This window comes from Lacerta agilis, chromosome 5 (assembly GCF_009819535.1).
Source record: "Lacerta agilis isolate rLacAgi1 chromosome 5, rLacAgi1.pri, whole genome shotgun sequence".
In the NCBI taxonomy this organism is placed as follows: domain Eukaryota; kingdom Metazoa; phylum Chordata; class Lepidosauria; order Squamata; family Lacertidae; genus Lacerta; species Lacerta agilis.
This window is the reverse complement of record NC_046316.1, coordinates 31,501,955-31,523,909: the sequence shown is the minus strand read 5'-3', so window position 1 is coordinate 31,523,909 and position 21,955 is coordinate 31,501,955. Positions and strand designations below refer to the sequence as shown.

The 21,955-nt window shown below is 43.7% G+C and overlaps 1 protein-coding gene across 8 annotated transcripts in view; it reads left to right on the top strand.

Moving 5' to 3' along the window:
- Positions 1–232: 232 nt before the first annotated feature.
- SGMS1 (sphingomyelin synthase 1) overlaps positions 233–21,955 on the top strand; it is an 83,454-nt gene continuing 61,731 nt past the window's right edge. For 3 of the 8 annotated variants that reach the window (XM_033149174.1, XM_033149176.1, XM_033149170.1), the window contains exon 1: positions 233–327. The gene's annotated coding sequence lies outside the window, so the exon portion shown is untranslated. Of the gene's footprint in view, positions 332–828; positions 895–21,955 lie in introns of those variants that run through there. The other 5 variants (XM_033149177.1, XM_033149171.1, XM_033149175.1 and 2 more) reach the window with 4 other exon arrangements.

Here is a 21,955-nt window from a genome sequence, read left to right as displayed (position 1 = left end):
AGCCGTTCGCTTTCCCTCCCTCCCTCTTTCCCTGCTTGCTTGCCTGCCTGCTCGCCCGGCCGACAGTCCCCTCCTCCTCCTCCGCCTCCGCCGCCGTCCGAGACCCCACGGGCCGCCGCCGCCGCCGCACGCTCCCCGTGTTGCTGGCGGGCGAGGAGGCGAGGCAGCTCCGTCCAAAGAAGCCTCCTCCATCCCGTCGCGAGCTAGCCCAGTCGGCGGAGAAGCGCCTTGCTGCTGCAGAAACCACAGCTGCTGCTTGCTGTTGCTGCACGCCAGGCACTGGCAACCTGGAGCCTCCGGAGGGAAAGCGGCCCACGGAAGAGGAAGGTAGGTGACTGCCCGGTGGTGGGTCCCCTCGGGAACTCCCCCGCCGCCGCCCGCTTGCTAACCAGCGGCGCCAGCGGGAGCAACCGGGATTCCCAATATAGCTCTTGAGTCGTCAGGGGAGCGCGGGCGGAGGGCCAGGACGGGAGAGATATGTGAACTGGTGGCTGGCAGTGGGGTGGGGGGGAGGCGGGAGCAGAGGCGAAACGCGCCGAAGTTGGGGGCGAGGGAGGCGCGAGTGTGGGGTTGGGATGTTTGCAAGAGTGGCGGGGGGGGGGTGGCGGCCCTGGAGAGTGGGGGTCGACACTTGAGGAATTGCACTCCAGCTAGTCGCAGCAGTTGTAGTAGTAATAGTGGTGGTGGTGGTATTTTTTCGCCCTCCTCTTAAGCCTTCGCTCTGGTAGCAACGTCGGGGCGGCTGAGGGCGGCGGGGTTTCTGCTCGAGCGAGGAGATGCGGCCGGGGCGGGGCGCGCGCTGGCGGGGAAAGGAGAGCAGCAACTCCGGCGGCCGAGCCGAGGTCGAGGTGCGGCTGGTGTGTTACGTAGGACGGGGTTGCGGTTGTTGGCCAGGTGAGTTGCTACGATATGGGGGGGGGGAGGAGAAGGAGAAGGAGGGAATTGAGGCGGAGGGGCCTCGCCGCCTTAGCCAGGAGCCGGCCGAGTCGAGAGCTGTTGTGTTGTGTACACACACGCCTGGCCCGTCCGAAGTGACCAGGTGAAGTGTTTCGTGAGACCAGTTGCTGGGGAACGTGGACGGCAGAGAGTGCTGTTGTGCTTTGAGCCCCGCTTGTGGGTTTCCCTCACCTCCCCCAGGTATCATCTGGCTTGGCCAACAAACAGCTGGACTTAACTTGGTAGGCCTTTGGTCTGATCCTGCAAAGGCAGCTCTTAGGTTCTTAATACTATGACTGGAGGCAGTTACAGGGCCAGGGCTGTGTGTGAGGTGAGACAGCAGCTTTGTAGTAAGGCTGGGCCTATGAAGTCCCAGTGACTTAAATGGGTTTACGCTCAAGTGTGCATAGGATTACAGCCTGGGGTAAATATATAAGGCAGGAAGTGGAATGAGGTGGGACTGATGATTCTGGTTAAGAATACAGTAATAAGGTTTTAACTGTGTGTGTGTGTGAACAGGAGGCTACGGGATGTTTTGCAGTGAAAACTAGATAACACCTGTTGTTCCGTCAAACTGCTTTGTGTGCATTTATATCAGTACACATGCACAGTGCGGCAATATTAGACACCATGCAGATGAGGGGCTTTGGGTGATGGCATAAAGCAGGGGGCAAAACTAGGCTTTATTTCACCGGTGTCAAAGACTCAGTTTGGCTACCCCCCCATGCGCATTTGCGTACACACACACACAAGCTGGCAGCCTCAATGGCACACCCCTCTGGAGACTTCACCCAGGGCAAAAAACCTGGCTAGCTGCCCCTTAGCTATGTCTCTGGCATAAAGCCGTCATTTCATAGCTGATGTTGGCTTTGAACTAGTTGCTTAGGAAGCAGCTCTAACCCCACTTATGTGGAAGCAATCCCTGTCAACTCTTTTGAGTAGAAATTATTAGAGTTGTAGCCTTAGCATGCTTTCTGAGGTGTGCTAAGATTAAAACTAGAGTTTTTACCATAGAGCAAATTGATTTGGAAGAAGATTTGTGTACTATCTGAGGTTAATGTGTTTGGGGGTTAATGAGAGGGGTGTGTTTGGGGAATATTGGACCTGGCTAGTGTGCTGTTTGTTAGTCTCTTTTAGCAGCACTATGGATAGCAGTTCTTAGGAGAATGTTCAAATAAACATATCACATGCCATGTTGCATGCACTGTTAGAATTGTCAAAGATCTGTTGTTGTAAAATATTTTTTTAATACTGTACATAGTTCTTGGTCACAGTAGAGCATAGAGGAAAAGTTTAACTTTGCTTTTAAAAGGCAGGGTCAAAACTATATTTTTTAAAAATGGTTTGCTGTGGCTACTCAGAAGAGGAAGGAACCTTTCCCCCACAGTTTTGACTCTTTCAATAGGAGAGCATGACTAATTTTTAGGTCTGTGTGCTTTGCAGGCAGGAGCAGTTACGATTTCTTTCCTTTTCCTTTTCCTTTTCCTTTGCTCTCCAGTATCACATATTTTGAAGGAAGGGAAGCTTCTTATTTTATCTTTTGTTCACACCCCACTCCACCAGCGCTGTAACCAGGAAAGACAGGGGTCCAGATTAAGGGGAGGGTGTATCTGAAGGCCCCTTCTGGGTCTTCCCCTTGATAGCTGGGAAGTTGGTTGGTGTGTCTGTCTAGGGGACTCCGCCACCACCTCCTCCAGTGGTGGTTGCACTTCCCGAAACTGCTCAGGGTTGTTCCATATGTCAGCTTGATTGGATGGAGAGGCAGCTTTGTCCAAATGTGTGTGGAGAAGGCAGCCCACTCCCATCAGCTGGCTAGAGTTGAGGGCTGTCTACTTAATCCTCCTAGCTTTTGTGGATCTGATCAATCAGAAACAACTTATTACTGTCCTACAAGGAAGAACATCTTCTATCTCAGTAGAACACATTGAGGTCATCCACAGCATCAAGGTGGATTAGCTGAACAGAATGGGGATTGATCAGGGGAGTGGTATCTCTATCCAGTAGTGTTTCAATCCATCGTGAACAGAGGTGGGCCTCCTAGGATTGACCCATTTGCCATGAACAACAAGAAAATGGACTTCTTTGTCTTCAGATTCTGGGACCCCAAAGTGCATACAACTCTTCTACCCACACTAGGGCTCTCTGGGCCCAGGTCCTTCTGGTGGCTCTGCACTGTGGGGACCATGGTTTTTGGACTTGGTAGATTTCCATTCTGGCATGGTGACTTCCATTATGCCTGGGACTGCTTTTCCAAGGGCAGTTCTACACATGCACTAGCTCCAACTCTGCATTGGGAGTTTGAACAACACACATTGCTAGAAGAGGGATTCCTCAACATAGTCACTGGACAAGTATCCAGTAATTGGATATATGAGATTATGTGTCACTATGTGTGCAGCTTATATTAGTATAGAATCCTCAGCCAGTGAAACCACACATACTTGGATCAGTAAACTTTCCTCACATTATTTGATTAGAGCACATGATAACATCATTGCATGGGAACCAAGTCAGTTGGTCTGTGGTAGGCTTAATATAAAACTTTCAGGCGATAAAAGAGAAACGAAATTCAGGAGTGTTTCTGTAAGCACAATACATTTTTCAGTCTCTTGCACAATCATCATCTAACACAAGACCTTGTACAATATGTCAAGATGCATGCTGTGCTACATTCCACATTTTGCTAACACATTTTGCAACATTTTTAATGGAAGGCTTTCCAGAGGTGGTGCAAGCGACACAGTCTGCCATTTGGAGGCTAGAGTCCCAGTAGTCTTTGATTTCTTGAAGGCAGATCTGAAGCAAGGCCTTGCTCCCAACAACTTTAAATACTAGCCAGTGGCCCTGGATAGTATTATGTGCGTACCAGAGTGCATCTCAGTTTCTGTAAGTGGCTTCCATAATTTCCTCACTGGTAATCCACATATCTCCTGGTTGGGATCTTCATGGTGTCTTCCTTCAAACCATTGGGTTCCATCCCACTTGAGCTTATGTGGAACTTTGTGTTCCTGGTGGCAGTTGCTTCCATGAGCAGATGGGGAAATTGTGGGTGCTATCAATCAGTCAGTCAGGAACTATGTGGCATCTATCCTGAAGTGGGTTGCCTTGCATCATTATCTCAGTTTCCTACCCAAGGTGAACTCCAGTTTTCACCAGTCCCTGGGGCCTATATTGCTTGACTTCTCCTCAAAGCTAGTCTATCCATAGGGAAAGAAATGGCATAAAGTAGATGTCCGGAGGGCAGTCTGGATCTATTTGTCACGTACCAAAGAGCTGAAATGCACAGAATCTCTATTTGTGTTTTACAAGGCAGAAGCCCAGGGCAAAGAAAGTGTCTAGAGGAACCATTAACTGGTTGGTCAGGGAATGAATAGCACTGATGTATCTACCATTCTAAGTCTCAGCCTCTTCTCTTAGGCACTGTGACCCATTCTATCTTATCCAGCTGCTGAGCCCATTGCTTCATCTTTGGGAGACTCTACAAGGGGGACAAATATGTCCTTGATGAAGTGGCCTTTAGCAAGAGGGTCCTTCAGTAGGTCCTGTGACTGGAAGTTCTCCCATCCTCCTGGGAATACTGCTTCCTTAAAACTTTTCCTGTGTGCTCCAGTCCTCTGCTGACTGACAATGGAAAGTTGAACTTACCATGAAGTGTTCTTCTGGAGCATATAGCCCTGCCTTGTGAGTTCAACCTGGAATATTATGAGGTGGGGAGATATTTCTGTTTTGTGTCTTCTGCACTTTGCATTGTTCCTTTCACTATTCTATCTCAGATTTATTCTGGATTCCTTGTTCTCTTCTAGTTACCTAGTTCTGGTTTGCCACAGTTCCAGGGTTGTCTGTGGGAGACACTGTTATTGCTAGGACCAAGTCTATGGACTGGGGGACTGACCCCTTCCTCTTCTGGATGGTCACAGGAAACTTAATACCGTTTTGACCTTGCCTTCTAGAAGTGGAGTTAATCCTTTCCTCTATGCCCCACTCTCTGCTGACTAGAAAAATAATTAACAGTAAATAAAGCTTTCCACAGAGTGTAACAAAATCTTGGTCAGTTCTTTTGATCAGTAGGCAATGAGAGTTGGGGAACTTGTGTACAGTATTGCGATAAGGAGCTTGGAAAGACAGTTGGTGCTATTACGTTGTGTAACAGTGGGATTTGGGCCTAGTTAGGAAGCTGAAAAGAATTGTAGGAGGAGCTTGCATTTAATTATTTTTGGTTTATCTTCTACTTGCTCTAGTATAAATGTAGCAGCTAACAAGCTCGTAATCCATAGCAGCTCTTGTTAAGCCTGGGAAAGATTGCTGTATCCAGTCCTGGAGAACTGTTGCCAGTCAGCAAAGAAGGTAATGACCTAGATGGGCCACTGGTCTGACCCAGTTATAAGGCAGTTTCCTATGTTTCCATGCTTCTTGCATAGTAGGACTTCTGCCTAGCAGAAGGTTTGCTATGATGGTGGGAGCAGAGCATGTGCCTTACCTCAGTCCTCTGGGTCAAGTAGCACTCATTGAGCTAGCAACTACCGGTATTTGTACAGAATACAGAGCAGCTTAGTCGAGTTTCAGTGTTAGCATTGACAGTGGTTTGACTGATTTGGCTGCTTATAAAACCGGGTGGCTAGCTGCCCTTTATTTAAGGCTTTGCAAACTATTGAAACTTCATTGCTCACGGAAGAAAGTTTCTGCATGAACAGACTAGAAACTTTAACATTGCTACTTGTCCTAGATGCCATTGTACCATAAAGTCTCTCTACCCATCCCACGTCAGTTCCAAATGTTGTACACAGGAACTGCAGATGTGACGTACAAGTCACTTGTTCATCAGATAAAGTTGTGTTCAGAAGCTGTTGTCTTTCATTTGGAAACAATAATAAAAAGGATCTTTAAACAATTCTTTTGGAGGGGTGGAGTTTTTGCTTTGAAAAGTGCTTCAAACAGTCAAAGAATATTAGGTCCTTTTTCTTCCCACACCCTCTTCTCTTTTGTAGTTGAGATTACTCCTGAGCTTACTGTGTTCCAGCTGTGGATTTGTATGAAATATTAATAATGGTTAATAACAGCTAAGTGAGATAATGCAATTTTCAGTTACAGAAGATGATCTGAAGAGCTGGCATGAGAGTTTTCACTGTGAACTCTGCACAGCAGGGAATTCAACTCATAATCAAGATTCTTACAACTTGACTATAATGAGGTTACCTGAAAGAGACTCCTGGCAATTTCAATGAACCACACTTGCAAGTGTGCTAAGGACTGGAGTCTTATATCTTAATTCAGTGCTCTGCTGCACATAGGTTTCTGCTTTAGCTTTGCCACACAAGATAATATATCTGATAGTTTTATTTTGTTAATAGTTTGACATCTAAAAATAAGTTTGTGTTAGCTTAGCTTCCTCGCAAAATAAGTTGTAAACTTGGACTTGCGTGTTGTAGTTCATTAGTAGTTCCCTTTCTTCTTTAGGTTTTTGATATTTAACTGATTTAATGCCAGAAGATAACCTGGAAAATAGAAGGCATATTTCCAGCACACACACTTCTATATGACATAGAATGAAAACTGTATGTCCCTAAATACCTGCCACTCTTTCCTTCCACCCCACATCCCTAAAACATTGAAGGGGGGCAGTGCGAGCTTAGGAGGCTCCTCTGTCCTAAGCTGATCCTAGCAAAGTAATGGTTCCTAGCTGGTTTCATTTTTCCATAAGCTATATGTGTCAAAAGTTTATAGTAGAATTACCATGGGAAGAAGCAACTTTCAGCTGTCTATTTTGTGATTCTGAGTGCCATATATATATATAGAGAGAGAGAGAGAGAGAGAGAGAGTGTTGCACTTATATTCCACATTTCCTCTGCCCCTGCTGCAAGGAGCTCAAGGGGGAATACATGGTTCTCCCCCCCCATCTCATTTAATCTCTGCAACAACCCTGTGAGGTAGGTTAGATTAGGTTGAGAGGCAGTGACTGTCCCAAGGTCACCCAGTGAGCTTCATTGCCAGTGGGGATTTAAACTTTGGTCTCCCAGATTGCCCATGGATAATGTTGTGTGGCAGGAGCAGCTCTCATTTGAATATTGTTCTGTGCTCCACTCTCCGTTTAGGTTTAGGAAGGGCAGATACTTCTGTGAAGGACTTGCTCTTTGCTCTACCACCAAGCCTAAGACAGTCAGAATTTGAGTAGGCCTCAGGTGATAGTCTCTTCCAGGATGGAAGATTAAGGCCTGTCCCTGCTCAGAAGGTACATTTTTATACCAACATGTTTGTAAGCCATCTTAAAGACCTAGATAGCAGAAAGTATGATATAAATCTATTCCATTAATAAATAATGCAGAACAGGAGAGCGTATTATGGGACAGGAGTAAAGGTAAAGAGACCCCTGACCATCAGCTCCATTCGTGTCCGACTCTGGGGTTGCAGCGCTCATCTCGCTCTATAGGCCGAGGGAGCCGGCATTTGTCCGCAGACAGCTTCCAGGTCATGTGGTCAGCATGACAAAGCCACTTCTGGTGAACCAGAGCAGCACACAGAAACGCTGTTTACCTTCCTGCTGGAGTGGTCCCTATTTATCTACTTGCACTTTGACGTGCTTTTGAACTGCTAGGTGGGCAGGAGCAGGGACCGAGCAACGGGAGCTCACCCCGTGGCAGGGATTCGAACCGCTGACCTTCTGATCAGCAAGCCATAGGCTCTGTGGTTTAGCCCACAGCGCCACCTGGGGCAGGAGTAGGGAACCCCAAACTCTTCCAGATGGCGCTGGAGTACAGCTCCTGTCATTTCTGACAGTGTTGACTGGGGTTGAAGAGAGTTGGAGTCCAACAACTTGGGGAGAGCTGCTAGGATGGGGCACCCCTTCATATATATTCTCTATTCCTATTTTATGTTTCTTCTTGCAAGAAATGCACCCACAAGCTTGGATTCTGAAAAACCAAAGGAATGAGGCTGTAAGTGAATTTATGATTATTGTTGTCAAAAGCAGGGGGGTGCTGTCTGTCATTATAGGGCTTTTATTTTCTTGAAGGGGTGATTTATTAATAGAAGGTGGTATGGTCTGTATGTTGTATTACTAAGATAAAAAACATGCTCCTTACTTGTAAGTAACCTTCACTGGACATAGAGCTTACATTTGTGTAAGTATGCATAGGATCAGCCTGACTGTTAAGATCTGGCAGCTGTTCGAGGGAATGACACACAGCAGTGTTCACCTAAACGAGTGCTTCAAATATTAATGCAGTCTTTCATAGTGATGTTTCTAGTACCTTCTCTGCCACTTCCTACTTAACGTGTGGGTTAATTTTGTTGTTGGCTTTAACACGTTCTTCTGAAATTGTGAATGCCAGGTAGCTTGTTGTGGCTAAGACTGCAGTACTAAGAACACTTTAACTTGGAAATAAGTCCTATAAATCAGGAATTTCTCTTAAGTAAAACTTATGGTTGGTCGGCAAAATACATCAACAAGTCTCTAGAATGTGTCTCTAGAACATTGTCATTAAAACTGAATAATGAGTACTTTCTTGATTGTTTTCTTTTTATAAAAAAGCAATATAGGTAGACTGTATATAAAGTCTTTCAGATAAACAGTACTACATATATTACAGCACTTTAAAATACTTTTTTTTTTAGTACTGCATAACCCTTTCTGCAAATTATTCATTTTTGTTACTTTTCATTTCTTGTCTTCTGTGGTTATTTTCAGTAGATGTTGTAGATAGCAATGGTATCCATACAGTATATATATCTTCTGTATCTAAAGTAGAGGCTGGTTGCAATAGTATTGAGGAGGGTGGGAATAAGAAATCTATTTACAGTTTTTGTGCACTCAGACTTTTAAAATGGATACTAAAAGTAGTATCCTCTCTAATACTCTCGATGTTAACAATGCAAAGAATTCTGGCAGTGGTACTGTTTTGTAAAATGTTGCACAAGAGTTAGCAAAATGTGGAACATAGCGCAAGCATGCATATTGACATATTGTACAAGGTGCTGCATGAGGTCTCGTGTTAGCTGATGATTGTGCAAAGAGATTGAAAAATGTCTTGTGATTACAGAAGCACTCCTGAATTTCACTTCTCTTTTATCGCCTGAGGGTTTTATATTAAGCCTACTATGGCGCAACTGACTTGGTTCCCATGCTATGATGATTCATGTGCTCTTATCAAATAATGTGAGGAAAGTTTGCTGATCCAAATATGTGTGGTTTCAGTGGCTGATGAGTCTCTACTAATATAAGCTGTATGCCTCATCCATAGGGACACAATGCAGTCACTTGTCACAATGACTGCATTCAGATGGCACCCCCCCCATCTTCCTGATGTTTCCTTACCTGTTAATTTCCACATTTTATCTGATCTTTTACTATTTTTTGTTGGGAGCCACCCAGAGCAGAGTAGCTAGTGCAGCCCAGTCAGATGGGTGGCATATAAACAACAACAGCAACAACGAGATGATGATGATGATGACAACTTAAAAATCACATTTGGTAATCCTTTGGAGTCTAGCAGAAATCTAGTGCTCATTTCATGTTATCCATTTTTGGATAAAAAAGGTTAGCAATCCTGTTAGCTTGGAAAACCACAGAGATTTGTGTTGTGCTTTTCCTCAGGTTTACATGGTTGCGCCACTTCTGATGATGTGTTGAAATTTTGGGTGGTATCTTAGTATGCAGTTCTTTCCTGCCATATAAAATTTAACACAACTTGGCAGTATATTGATAAAAAAAAGCCATGGTTCCATTACACAGTAGGTAAAGGTAAAGGTAAAGGTACCCCTGACCATTAGGTCCAGTTGCGGATGTCTCTGGGGTTGCAGCGCTCATCTCGCTTTACTGGCTGAGGGAACTGGCGTTTGTTTGCAGGCAGCTTCCGGGTCATGTGGCCAGCATGACTAAGCCGCTTCTGGCAAACCAGAGTAGCGCACAAAAACGCCGTTTATCTTCCCGCCGGAGCGGTACCTATTTATCTACTTGCATTTGATGTGCTTTCGAACTGCTTAGGTGGGCAAGAGCTGGGACCGAACAATGGGTGCTCACCCTGCTGCGGGGATTTGAATCACCGACCTTCTGATCAGCAAGCCCTAGGCTCTGTGGTTTAGACCACAGCGCCACCCGCGTCCTAGTACACAGGAGGTACTGCAGTGTAAAGTGAATGGTTGAAATTGGGACAGAAACACTAGCATTATCAGTAAAAATAAAGCAATAAACCCCACCTCTAGATCCTGGCTGGGGCTTGGGTTTCTGACAAAAATGGGTAGGCAGCCCACTTCTGTAGCATCAGTTTTGGAGGCTACTCTGGTCATCACTTGAGTGCTGTCAGTTGTGGTAGTATGCTGGCATGACTACCCATGCATGTACATCTCATTTCTGAAAGACTGAAATAATCGTACATAGGGTTGAGCCATGAGTGTGTGTGTGTTATATATAATAGCTATGTAATCAACTGAAGTTTGTGACAACCATCTGCAGCAGACTTCTGCCTCTACAGCAGGGGTGCCCAAACTTTTTTCAAAGAGGGCCAGATTTGCTGAAGTGAACAAGCGTGAGGGCCAACCAAAATTGTTCAGCTTTTTAAAAGGATTTTACCCCAGGACATACCATATTTTTCGCTCCATAAGATGCACTTCTTTCCTCCTAAAAATTAAGGGGAAATATCTGTGCGTCTTATGGAGCGAATGGTGGTCCCTGGAACCGATTTGCCCAGGGGCCAAAAGCAGATAGTGCTTTTTATTTTACAAAGAGAAAAGGGGGTGTTGAAAGGACCCCGCTCAGCAGCTGATCAGAAGAGATCAGGAGAGAGATAAGAGTTCCGGCTCCCTTTCAGCCCTGCCCCCTTGCCCAGGCCTCCATTGTTGAATGTGCTGCAGAGGGAGGTTGTTTGTTTCCCCAGCAACATGTGACTGGCTGATTAGATTATCTGTCTGGAAACTGTAGAAAAGGCTCCCTTTCCTTTAGAAACTGCAGAAATGAACCCCATAAAAACGGGGCTTTTCCTCTTTGCTTTTCCCCCTTTGCAAAAGGAACTTTGATTTACCCCCTGTTCAAAAAAAGCTGCAAAACCTTTAGCTGATCCTCAAAAAACCGGGCTTTTAGAGGAGGAAAACCAGAAAAAATATTTTTTATCTTGTTTCCTCCTCTAGAAACGAGGTGCGCCCTATGGTCCAGTGCGTCCTATGGAGCGAAAAATACGGGTATGCTGCCATGGGGGCAGGATTAAATTGACCAGCGGGCCAGATTAAGCCCCCAAAACGGACATTGGACATGCCTGCTCTACAGTATTGTGCCCTTTTAGGTAGACTGTCTCACTTGCCATCTCAGACTGCTCTTTAAGTTCATGAAATTTTCTTGTAATGAACCTTTGACCTTCTGCTGACGTGGCATACTATGTCAACTTCTGATGCAATCCTTCATTTGCTTTAAAGTAATAACTCACTATGCTATTGAAGTTCCTCTTGCTCTGCTAAACCAGAAGAGACCTATTTATATACAGATTAGAATGTAAGTATTGTGAAATGTTCTGCAGAACTACCACCAGTGTACTGAAAGGAATTGTAAAGATACATGCTTGGACTCTAGCCTAAGGAGGCTCAAAGCAGTTAGACCTTTTCAATGGTGCCACAGCATTTTTCAGTGTTTGGACTCTGAAATGTAGGTTGGAAATTAAGTACAGTTTTTTTTCTTCCTAATAGGGGCAATATGAATCTTTGAACTCTGTCTGTAGCACAGACCTGTATTTCCTACGCTTTTAAAAAATGTGATAAATCATTGTTATGCAACATAAATGTTCCAAAATGTAGCACAACAAGTGCTTATAACAGAATAATAATAAAAAATCCAATGGGGAGACCCATTGGGCATGTAAAACAATATTGCTTTCTTCGTGTCTGGAGAATATACTTTCTTGTCGTAATAGAAAACAACCTTTCAGGTGTCTAATTAAATGAACTCTGATTGTACTCCCTTGGTTTTCACATTTGGCATCCACTCATAACTATCCAAGTAAGAAAGGAATTGGTTTCAAAGTCAAAGGGTGGAATCCAGCATAGCATTAAGGAGAGCCATTCATCAGCATAAGGATTTCTGCTTGTGCAACAGAACTTAATCCTCTTCTCCTTCCCTGTGCCCCTAAATCTATTCCAGGGGTTTCCTCAACCATCTGGAGAAGATTTGAGGGAGGTGCTGGGCACGTGTGGGTGGAGAAGAGGGTAGGAAAGGCCTGTTGTAGAAGTCAAAATCCTTGCACCGACGAGACGCATTAGGGGAATACTGCTCAAAGGTCTACCAAAGGAAATACCACTGTTCATTTTGTACTTACAGGAGGTTCTGCTTAGTCACTTCAGCAGAGTACTACTTAAATGGGAAGTGAAACCCTGAGTTTTGTCAAGATAAAATGTCCAGCTTATGAAATGACAAACGGATTTTAGTACTTGGTAAACTTACAGTAATGTACAGGAAATGAAATGAGTCATTCCTTGTTTGACACCAACATTGATCAGTCAGTACTGATATCTAGCTTTTCTGTATCTCTTGAAGACACCAGACAAGTTTTCAGTTTAGAGAGGGAGCAAAAAAGCAACAGCGATAAAGGCCTTTTGGGAATTATTTGAGAATACGAAGAATGTAATGTGATTACAGGTTTAGTGGAATTCTCACAGCATAAACTATGTGTTCCTCTCAGGGGCGTAGCAAGGGGGGGCGGGGTGTGGTCCGCCCCGGGTTCCAGGGGAGGGGGGTGACACTTTGGCCGCTCACCCCGCCCTGCCAGGCAGGCCCCAAACGGGGGCATGCCGCCTTTCCCCCCTTCCAGCCGCTTTTTTTCTGCCTGAGGGGTGGGCCAGTGAGGAGGGGGTGTCATGCCAGCGACAAGCGTGATGCCGCCTCCTCGCTGGCCTGCCCCTCGCGCTGAAAAAAGCGACCGAAAGGGGAGAAAAAAGGAAGCAAAGTGGGCGCTTGAACGCGCCCACTTTGCTTCCTTTTTTCTCCCCTTTCGGCCGCATCTTTCGGCGCTGGCTGGGCTGCGGAGCCCAGCCAGCGCCAAAAGAAGCGGGCGAAAGGGAAAGGGGGGAAGCAAAGCGGGCACGCCTAAGCGCCCGCTATGCTTCTCTTTTTTTCTCCTGGGGGTGTGGCGTCACGCTGTGAATGTGCGTCATGACCTCATGACGCACGCACATGTCGCGATGCCCTGCCCCCAGGGGTGCCTCTTGGCTTCCCGCCCCGGGCAGCCAAGGGGCTAGGAATGCCCCTGGTTCCTCTTTTTAGGCATATAATAAAAGGCAACTGCAACCTTGAAATGTATAGGTGGATAGGGATTGGGTAGTCAAGAAAAAGGAGGAAAGTTCTGGGATACTTTACAGACTTAATAATTTTATTGCTGCATTAGGTTTTATGGACCAGAGCACATTGGGTGGATTAACTATTTAGTTTTAAAAGTTGGTAGGTATTGAGGGATTGAGAAGAGGAAAAGTAATTTGACCTATTGTGGCAAACCAAAAAGGGCAAGGTATGTCATCATTAGGTTAGAAGACTAAGGCTATTATTTGGGAACTATTAAAGGAAAGAAATTTGAGAAATATGTATTGCAAATCTGGTTATTAGTTGCTGCAGAACTCTCTCTTACCTTTTGGCTTGAGTAAACTGCAATGTCTTACTGTGAGAAGTGCAGTACACAGCTGTTTGGGCAAGATAGCCCAATAATAACAAGGATACCATTATGTAGCTTAAACAAAGAAGCAGTTTTGCTATCAAATGAAAGCAAAAGTTGATAGGGAGTTTGATTTATAATGTGAGTCCCTGGAATGTGGCAGTGTTTCTTGTGCTGGGCAATACAATTGCACTGCATTGCTTAAATAAACGCCATTCCATCCAGGCACAACATTTCTCTACAGGATAGAAAAGTTTCCCTTCCCCTTCCCCAAGATATTTAGGGGAAATGAGAAAGTTGGACAGTTAGTCATGCAACAATTGTCCTCCATATGCAATTCAGCAGAGAAATTCTGGTAATATTTCCAAATCTATTCTAGCATTTGGTACTTTGAGTTGTTAGCAACTTCAAGTAATGGGGGACAGGAAGAAGGAGAACATCAGTTGTTTTATTTATTCAGATGAAACATGCATACGTGTGTTCACATTTTTTTCTCACATGAGCTGCATGACTTCAACAGTTTCTTATGGGAGGTTTTGTTTGGGATGTCTCTTTTACCAGCTGATACTTCTGTTTAGCTAGTATGCCCAGGAGTCTTGTAATTGCTAACTCAAACATGTTTGGATGAGAGTGAGAAACAGCATACTTGAAATTCCTTTTTGCCTTCTAAATATCAATCATACACCTCTTTTTCCTAACAATGGATGCTAGAAATTTATTATTTGTGTATTTATGTCAAAGAGCGAGTTGGCAGTAAATCAGACCAAAGTTGGGTGTTAACTCTTTATTAGCAAAAACATGATCTCCACAGACTTGGCAGAGTGTCAGGCCTAATGAGCACCGCACCTCATCCCTGGTAGGTCTTATCCCATGAATCAGTTGCTGAGACCGAAAGTTCCCACCTCCCCAGAGTTGTCTAAGTACTCTCCTTTCCATGGCTTTCCCCAAGCAATCAGACACTTCACCTGCATGCAGCCTGTCGCTGCTCCGCCCGTTTCAGCCCCCTTCTGGTTCTGGGATATGGGGAGGAGGGGTGCTTGTCATAGCAGGAGGGGGAGATACCCATGACTCTTCACCATCCTGACTCATTTCTGCCTCTTGCCCTCATTTCTCAATCCACACGCTGGCTTTGGCTTCTGCCTCTGATTCTGGACTTCTCTCTGCCACAGACTCTCCTAGCTCACTAAGCCGTGTTATATCTTCAGCTTCCAACACCTCCCTTTCCCAGTCTTCTCCCTCTGACCAGTCGTTGTTGTTGTCCCACCACTACTCCCCTGGTTCTAAGCCTTCTTCCCTTGGTGGTTTCCCAGCTGGTTCCCCCCACTATTCCTCTGTGTCCAACCACTCGATGACAATTTATTACTTAAAACAATTATATCCTCCCCTTCATAAAAGTCCAGGGCAACTTACAGTCGAAAAATAATAAGCAGTAGTATGAAATAACATTTTTAAAAAGCAACTCTTTTAGCTGAAGCTAAAATATTTACTGTTTTTGATCATCTTATAAGTAGCCAAAAGTGGGGGAGGGGGAGAGAAAAAAGATTGAGAATTGAAGCAAGGGAGAAGTAGCCCCTTTCCAAGTTGTTTGAGAACTGTTACTAATATAGATTGTTAAACCACTTTCCTTTGGGCATTTTCCTGTTGAAAATTTTCTTACCAAGCTGCTTTTACATTTGCAAGGGAAGAGACTTTACAGGAAGAGACTGGGCTCAGATCTGGGCACCACAGTTTAAGAAAGATATTGACAAACTAGGATGTGTGCAGAGTAGGGCGGCCAAGATGATAAAGCATCTGGAAACCAAGCCTTATGAGGAATGGTTGAGGGAGTTAGGCATGTTCAGCTTATATAAGAGAAGACTGAGATGTGATATGATAGCCATCCTCAAATAACTGAAAGGCTGTCACATGGAAAATGAAGCAAGCTTGTTTTCTTCTGCTCCAGAGGGTAGGCTCTGAACCAATGGATTCAAGTTACAAGGAAGGAGATTCGAACTGAACATTAAGAAGAACTTTGGCCAGTAAGAGCTATTCGACCGTGGAACAGATTATCTTGGAAGATGGTGTGCTCCCCATCATCAGAGGTTTTTAAACAGAGGTTGGATGGACTTCTGCCAGAGATTCTTTTGCAGTGATTTTTCAATTGCAGAGGATTGGACTAGTTGACCCTTGGGGCTTCCTTAAAAGAAATGGCAAGCATGTGTAAAGGATAAGTAGCTGGAGCTGGGAACAGGCTTTGAACACTATCAGCATGTTGGGCATCAGCGACAACTATTTGTCATTCATATTGCACTTGTCAGAACAATTATGACTAAAAATACAAGATTGTAAATAAAATATAACTATCATAGCAAGTTGAACTTAAAAGTTAATTAACAGTGCCTTTGCATGACTGTTCCAGTCATATACAATTAGTATGCACTTCTTAGGGGTTTTTTCCCAACAGAAAGCAATTTACAGGTTCTGGAAATCTGATAATTAGCTCATTAATGGCCATCACACCCCTGGTTTTGCACTGTTTTTCTTTTATGTTTTCTTTTATGTTTCATATTTGCAGCAGAATAACTAGTTTTAGTGGATTATGCACAACTTTAATACTTAGAACATCAGAAATAAGGTACCGTATTTTCCGGCGTATAAGACGACTGGGCGTATAAGACGACCCCCAACTTTTCCAGTTAAAATATAGAGTTTGAGATACATTTGACCTCAGATTCTCCACCCGGCGTATAAGACGACCCCCCGACTTTTGAGAAGATTTTCCTGGATTAAAAAGTAGTCTTATACGCCAGAATATACAGTAGTCCATTGGTGGGATTCTTATCATTTGGAAGTGAAACCGAAGACTAAAATGTGATGTGAAAACTTATTTTGAAGATACAATATATTGGTTACAGCAGTTTCCCTCAACCTGGTGCCCTCGAGGTGTTTTGGACTAAAATTCCTGTCTTCCCTGACCACTGGCAGGCTGGCTGAGACTGGGAGTTTGAGGCCAACAATATCTGAAGGACACCAGGTGAGGGAAGGCTGGTTTAAACTGTGATCTCCTCTAAACTATGGGGTGAGAGCATGTGCAGGGCCTAACCCCTAAAAGCAGTGTTTGAAATTTGCCAGGCACATTTTGTATGTGGCTTGTCACTAAGTGAAGATGCCTGGGCGCCAGGATGGCACCTGATGTCTCCACCATCTGGAGGTGCATGCCTAGGGATCCTTGGAGCTTTCCTGTTTTTCCAAGCAAGCAACAAGAATTCTATCTGTAATATTTTATCTGCACAATCAGAACAAATTTCAGGAACCAAAAATGCATATTGAAAAATACGACTTTCGAGCTGTCTGGCTCCCAAATGGCAACTAGACATTCCATTTTGGTCTCCATAACCCTGGTTTAAGGAGCCATTTGGTGCCTAGCTTACATATCTGAGTTTCTAACACTGCCTGCAAATGTCCAGTTTATTATTCTCAGGCCTCAGGAATTGAAACTGACCCCACAGATCTGCAGGACCTGCCTCAACTGTGGTGTCCAGTTTGATACAGATGTCTGCAGCTTTGTTCTTGGTGCTTTAGTAAATGCATCCATCCCAGCGCACCTCTGAGTGATTAGCAGTTTCTCCCCCCTCAGATTGGGTTTAACCAGCCTGTTCATCCAGAGCAACTGTTCTGAGGATGCAATAGAGGCAGATAAATAGACTTTCCTCTCTGCCAACAGCGCCACATGGTAGCCATGGTTATATGCTTTCACATATTCTCTGCTGTATTCACCCAAGACTTGTGCCACCTGTGCTCTAACCATCCAGCCCATTTCATCGCCTAGAATTCCTCAGAAGATCAAGAAGCTTTCTGGGATTCCTGCAGCCAGGAAGGTACTGGGGAGTGATCATGTCACTCACAGTGCATTCAGTGTTGTTGTGTCTGCATTTCTTTGTCTCCACCCACAGTCTTGTTGATCAGTTGTCTCGTTATGGTCCCTGGGGCTTTGCTATAAAACCATATTGAGTTGCTGCTTCCTCACGCTTGTTAGAAAGCAGATAATTGCTGATTCTAGTTTTGAAACCTAAACCAGCACGTAACGAGACAGGGTACTTTTATTAAAAAGAAGAGTAGGATTGGCTCAAGGTCCAAGCCATGCACATGGCTAAACTTTCTCTTATGGACAAGATATTGAATGCTCGTAGACAAGTCAGTAGGTTGACATATATAAAGTGGAGTTTTTCCCACCCAAAATAAAAGACAGAAGGCTTGATAAGACCTAAATTCAATTATATAATCTTACTGTTATATATTTTACTAAAAATAACCAATAGGTTTGTGGTTGTTACCAGGACTTTTTTCCAGATTGAATGGAATTTTGTCTGCTTTATAAAACTTTCATGTTTCTGTGTGTATGCCAGGCTGGGCAGCCAGGAGTGTTATCCTGCTGAAAAGACAAACAAATTTGCTTCGCCCATATTCAAGCATTTAGAGTTTAAGAAAATTGCCGTTGAGAGCTGGAGTGACAATGATTGTGTAAAGAATGTATCTTAGAATGTTACAAGTATAATATTCCCAATCTTGCCTTATTGAGGAAGATAATGGAAGCCCCACGTGTGATATATTAGAAGAGAATGTGTTGAACAAAACCACAGCAAAATAGAAGCAATATCTCTCTCGGGTTTTGTTATGACCTTGCAGGTGTGTGTTTCCAGAAAACAAGATAGTCAGTGTTGTTGTTTGTAGACAATACGGGGAATAGATCCATAATGTGGACCTTTTTCAGTGAGCTGGGACTTTTGTTGTTCTGTGTGGCAAGTTACTCCCTCGGCTTCCCTCACCCTGTCCCATAGCAAGTACATTAGGTCCTGAAGGAAATGTCTATTGTTTGCTGAACACTTGATCTCTTCTAAGAATATTTTGGGCTGTTCTTGAACTTTTTTGTTTTGTTTTGTTCTTCAGATGATAGAGCTGTTTTTCTAGAACTGCTTCCTTTCCATGCTATAAATACAAACATGTTTTCACACAAATATCAAGTAAGGCACATCAAAGTTTAAAATTACCGGTAGTTGGCAATAATTTACATTTGATCAAGAAAGGGTGTCCATTGATGGAGCAAGCGAGCGTAAATGATTTTGTTGGCCCTCATTTATTAAGCAGGCAATATTTTTTTCACAGCACATTTTATAGATAAATGGAATACACACAAGACATATATGCACAACAATTTCTGCCCTCTTCTTTTGAAGAGAAAGGTTTGTATTCAGTGCTTTTGTACACCTGGAGCTACAAATACGTATTGGAGATGCTGGAATCAAAGCATTTGAGCTAAAACCCTCTTCTTCCTTTTGGTTTGTAATGTGTGTAATTCAGAATTCAGTAAATGTACTAAGTTACAGAAGTTAGAGTTCGCTTTTGTCTCGTGGAGAACAGTAGCTTGTTGATGCTGAGGAATTCTTTGTCTGCTACAAAATGTCCACTCAGTCTTTGCCACAGCAGTCTTTTCTTTTGACACTTCCGTACACCTGACATACAAGAAGCGTCAAAATTAAGTTTCCTGCCCCATTCCTACTTTAGACCCTGAGTAGAGATTAGCCTTACCCTATCTGGCAGGGCGCAGAGACAGGATTATTGCTATTTTTTTTGTATGGTTGATATTCTTTCTCTGTGGTGGTGGTTGTTGTTGTTGTTGTTGTTGTTGTTGTTGTTGTTGTTGTTGTTGTTAGATTTACATACCACTCTTCATCAAAAGATCTCAGGGTGGTTCACAAGATAAAAACACAATAAAAGGTAAAGGGACCCCTGACCATTAGGTCCAGTCGAGTCCTACTCTGGGGTTGCGGCACTCATCTTGCGTTACTGGCCGAGGGAGCCGGTGTACAGCTTCTGGGTCATGTGGCCAGCATGACTAAGCCACTTCTGGTGAACCAGAAAAATGCACAGAAACGCCATTTACCTTCCCGCTGGAGCGGTACCTATTTCTCTACACAATATGGAAGCACAAATAAATAGTTAAAGCAGAAACATCCACAATCACATTTAAAAGGCTGTGCAGTGGCGAGATGAGCGTGTAACCCCAGAGTCATCAGCGACTAGACCTAACGGTCAGGGGTACCTTTATTTTTACCTTTACAGTGGAACCTTGGTTCTCAAATTTAATCGGTTCTTGGAGTCCGTTTGACTCCCGAAATAGTTTGAAAACCAGTCAATCGGAAGCTGCGTAAACTGCGTCAGACGCTATTCGGAAACCAATGTGCCACTGTAGAATATTAATGTGTATGAAAGAGAGAGAGAGAGAGAGAGAGAGAGAGAGAGAGAGAGAGTTGGAAAAGACTTTGTAAACAGTAATTCAGCTGCAAAATAGAAGAAGTTGATCAAGATGCATGTAGCAACTGGTGGTCCTCTCTGCAGATATGGATACGATACAGCAAAAGATTTAGTTAGTTCAGTGAAGGTTGACATTTGGAAGTGCATGTGCAAAAGACTGTTTCCTTCCAAGTAGCACAATTTGCCTCCCTGGGTTGCTGCTAACATTTTTTGTGTTAAATACGTCTGTACAAAATAAAATATTGTTGTTTAGTCGTGTCCGACTCTTCATGACCCCATGGACCAGAGCACGCCAGGTACTCCAGTCTTTCACTGCCTCCCGCAGTTTGGTCAAACTCATGTTAGTAGCTTCGAGAACACTGTCCAACCATCTTGTCCTCTGTCGTCCCCTTCTCCTTGTGCTCTCAATCTTTCCCAACATCAGGGTCTTTTCCAGGAAGTCTCTTCTCATGAGGTGGCCAAATATAGTCATTATTAATTCTGGGTTTGTTAATGCTGATTTTTGGGGGCATATGGGTCCAAATGCTGTTCAGTTGGAAAAGAGGCTTTCTGTGTCTCCAACGTTTTTAGAATAATGTTAGCTTGACAGTTCTGCAGAAATCTTTGTGGAACCTGGGTCTCTTTTTCATGAGGGACTTTAAAATTCCTGCCAAGTTTTTCATTTATGTAAAGACTAACAATGGAACACATTCTCTTCTCCTAGAAACAGCAGTGACTAGCAGCACCCTGTGAATTCAAACTTTGCTGCTCTTTTTCTCTCCTTTTTCTGTAGTAAAATGCTATGAATAATTTAGGCAGATGTTAATGATTGTCTTTTCAGTGTGCTATAAATTAATACTGTAATTGACACTTTTCTGTCTTAGTAAATGGAAAGTGTTGGCAGATCTTCCTGCTTTTGATTGCTCTCTATGTATTCTTGCAAATAAATTGTTTTGCTGAAATAGAGAAGAATTGGCTTAAAGCTTGTAGGCTGCATGGATTCTGCATTTTTCAAAAGCTGCAAGATAGAGTACAAAAGTTCATTGTAACCTGTGATGGTGCTACGATGGTCTCCTGCTGACACCATCAGTACCATTATACAATGCTGACCCACACAGAGACTTTTGAAGGCAGCACCATAATTGTAGAACAATTTGATGTTTTACAGCCTTCCCTAGATGTTAATCAGTGCCCTTTATAAAAGTCTCCTGGAAGTGATATAAGAGTTGGAATTATGACCAAAAAATAGTATTCAAAGGAGTATTTTGAGGCAATCATTGTTTTTCAAAACGAATTTATGCATTTATGTTAATTGCATGAGATTTTCTTTCAGTTGTAAATCAGTACAGGAGCACCCTCTGGATTTGCCACATGGACACCTCTGTTTATATGTATATTCTTTCAAAGGCATTTAATTACACTTCCTTAGAATTATTCTTAAATTTAAATTTAGTCTAAGTTATCTATCTCCTGCCAACCTAGCAGTTCGAAAGCACGTCAAAGTGCAAGTAGATAAATAGGTACCATTCCAGCGGGAGGGTAAATGGCGTTTCAGTGCTCTGGTTTCGCCAGAAGCGGCTTAGTCATGCTGGCCACATGACCCGGAAGCTGTACGCCTGCTCCCTCGGCCAGTAAAGCGAGATGAGCGTCGCAACCCCAGAGTCGTCTGTGACTGGACCTAATGGTCAGGGTTCCCTTTACCTAAGTTATCTATAAATGATGCCTTTCTGATCCAAATAGCTTCCTAATATTGTTTTGCCGAATGAATGTTTGGCAAAAAAATTATTTATGCAAAATAGCAAATATACAATTTTTCAAATTCATTTTGTTCTAATTGATATATCCAGGTTACACACACACTCTCTCTTTGTGAAATACTTATTTATGCTTTATCCCAGGGGTGAGAAAGTGTTTTTTTTTTCTGTTGAGGGCTGCATTCCCTTGGGGCCTATGAGTCAGGCAGTGGGGGAGGGTGGAAATGAGTAGTAGTGGGTGGTGGGGCTGGAGCAAAAAGTGGGTAAGGCTACCCTTTGTCTCCCTCACATACAATCTTTCTTCTCACCCTGTGGGTTACCTTGGAAGGAAGAGATTGCTGTTGTCTGAGATCAGAATTGCATGCTTGAATAGGGCTT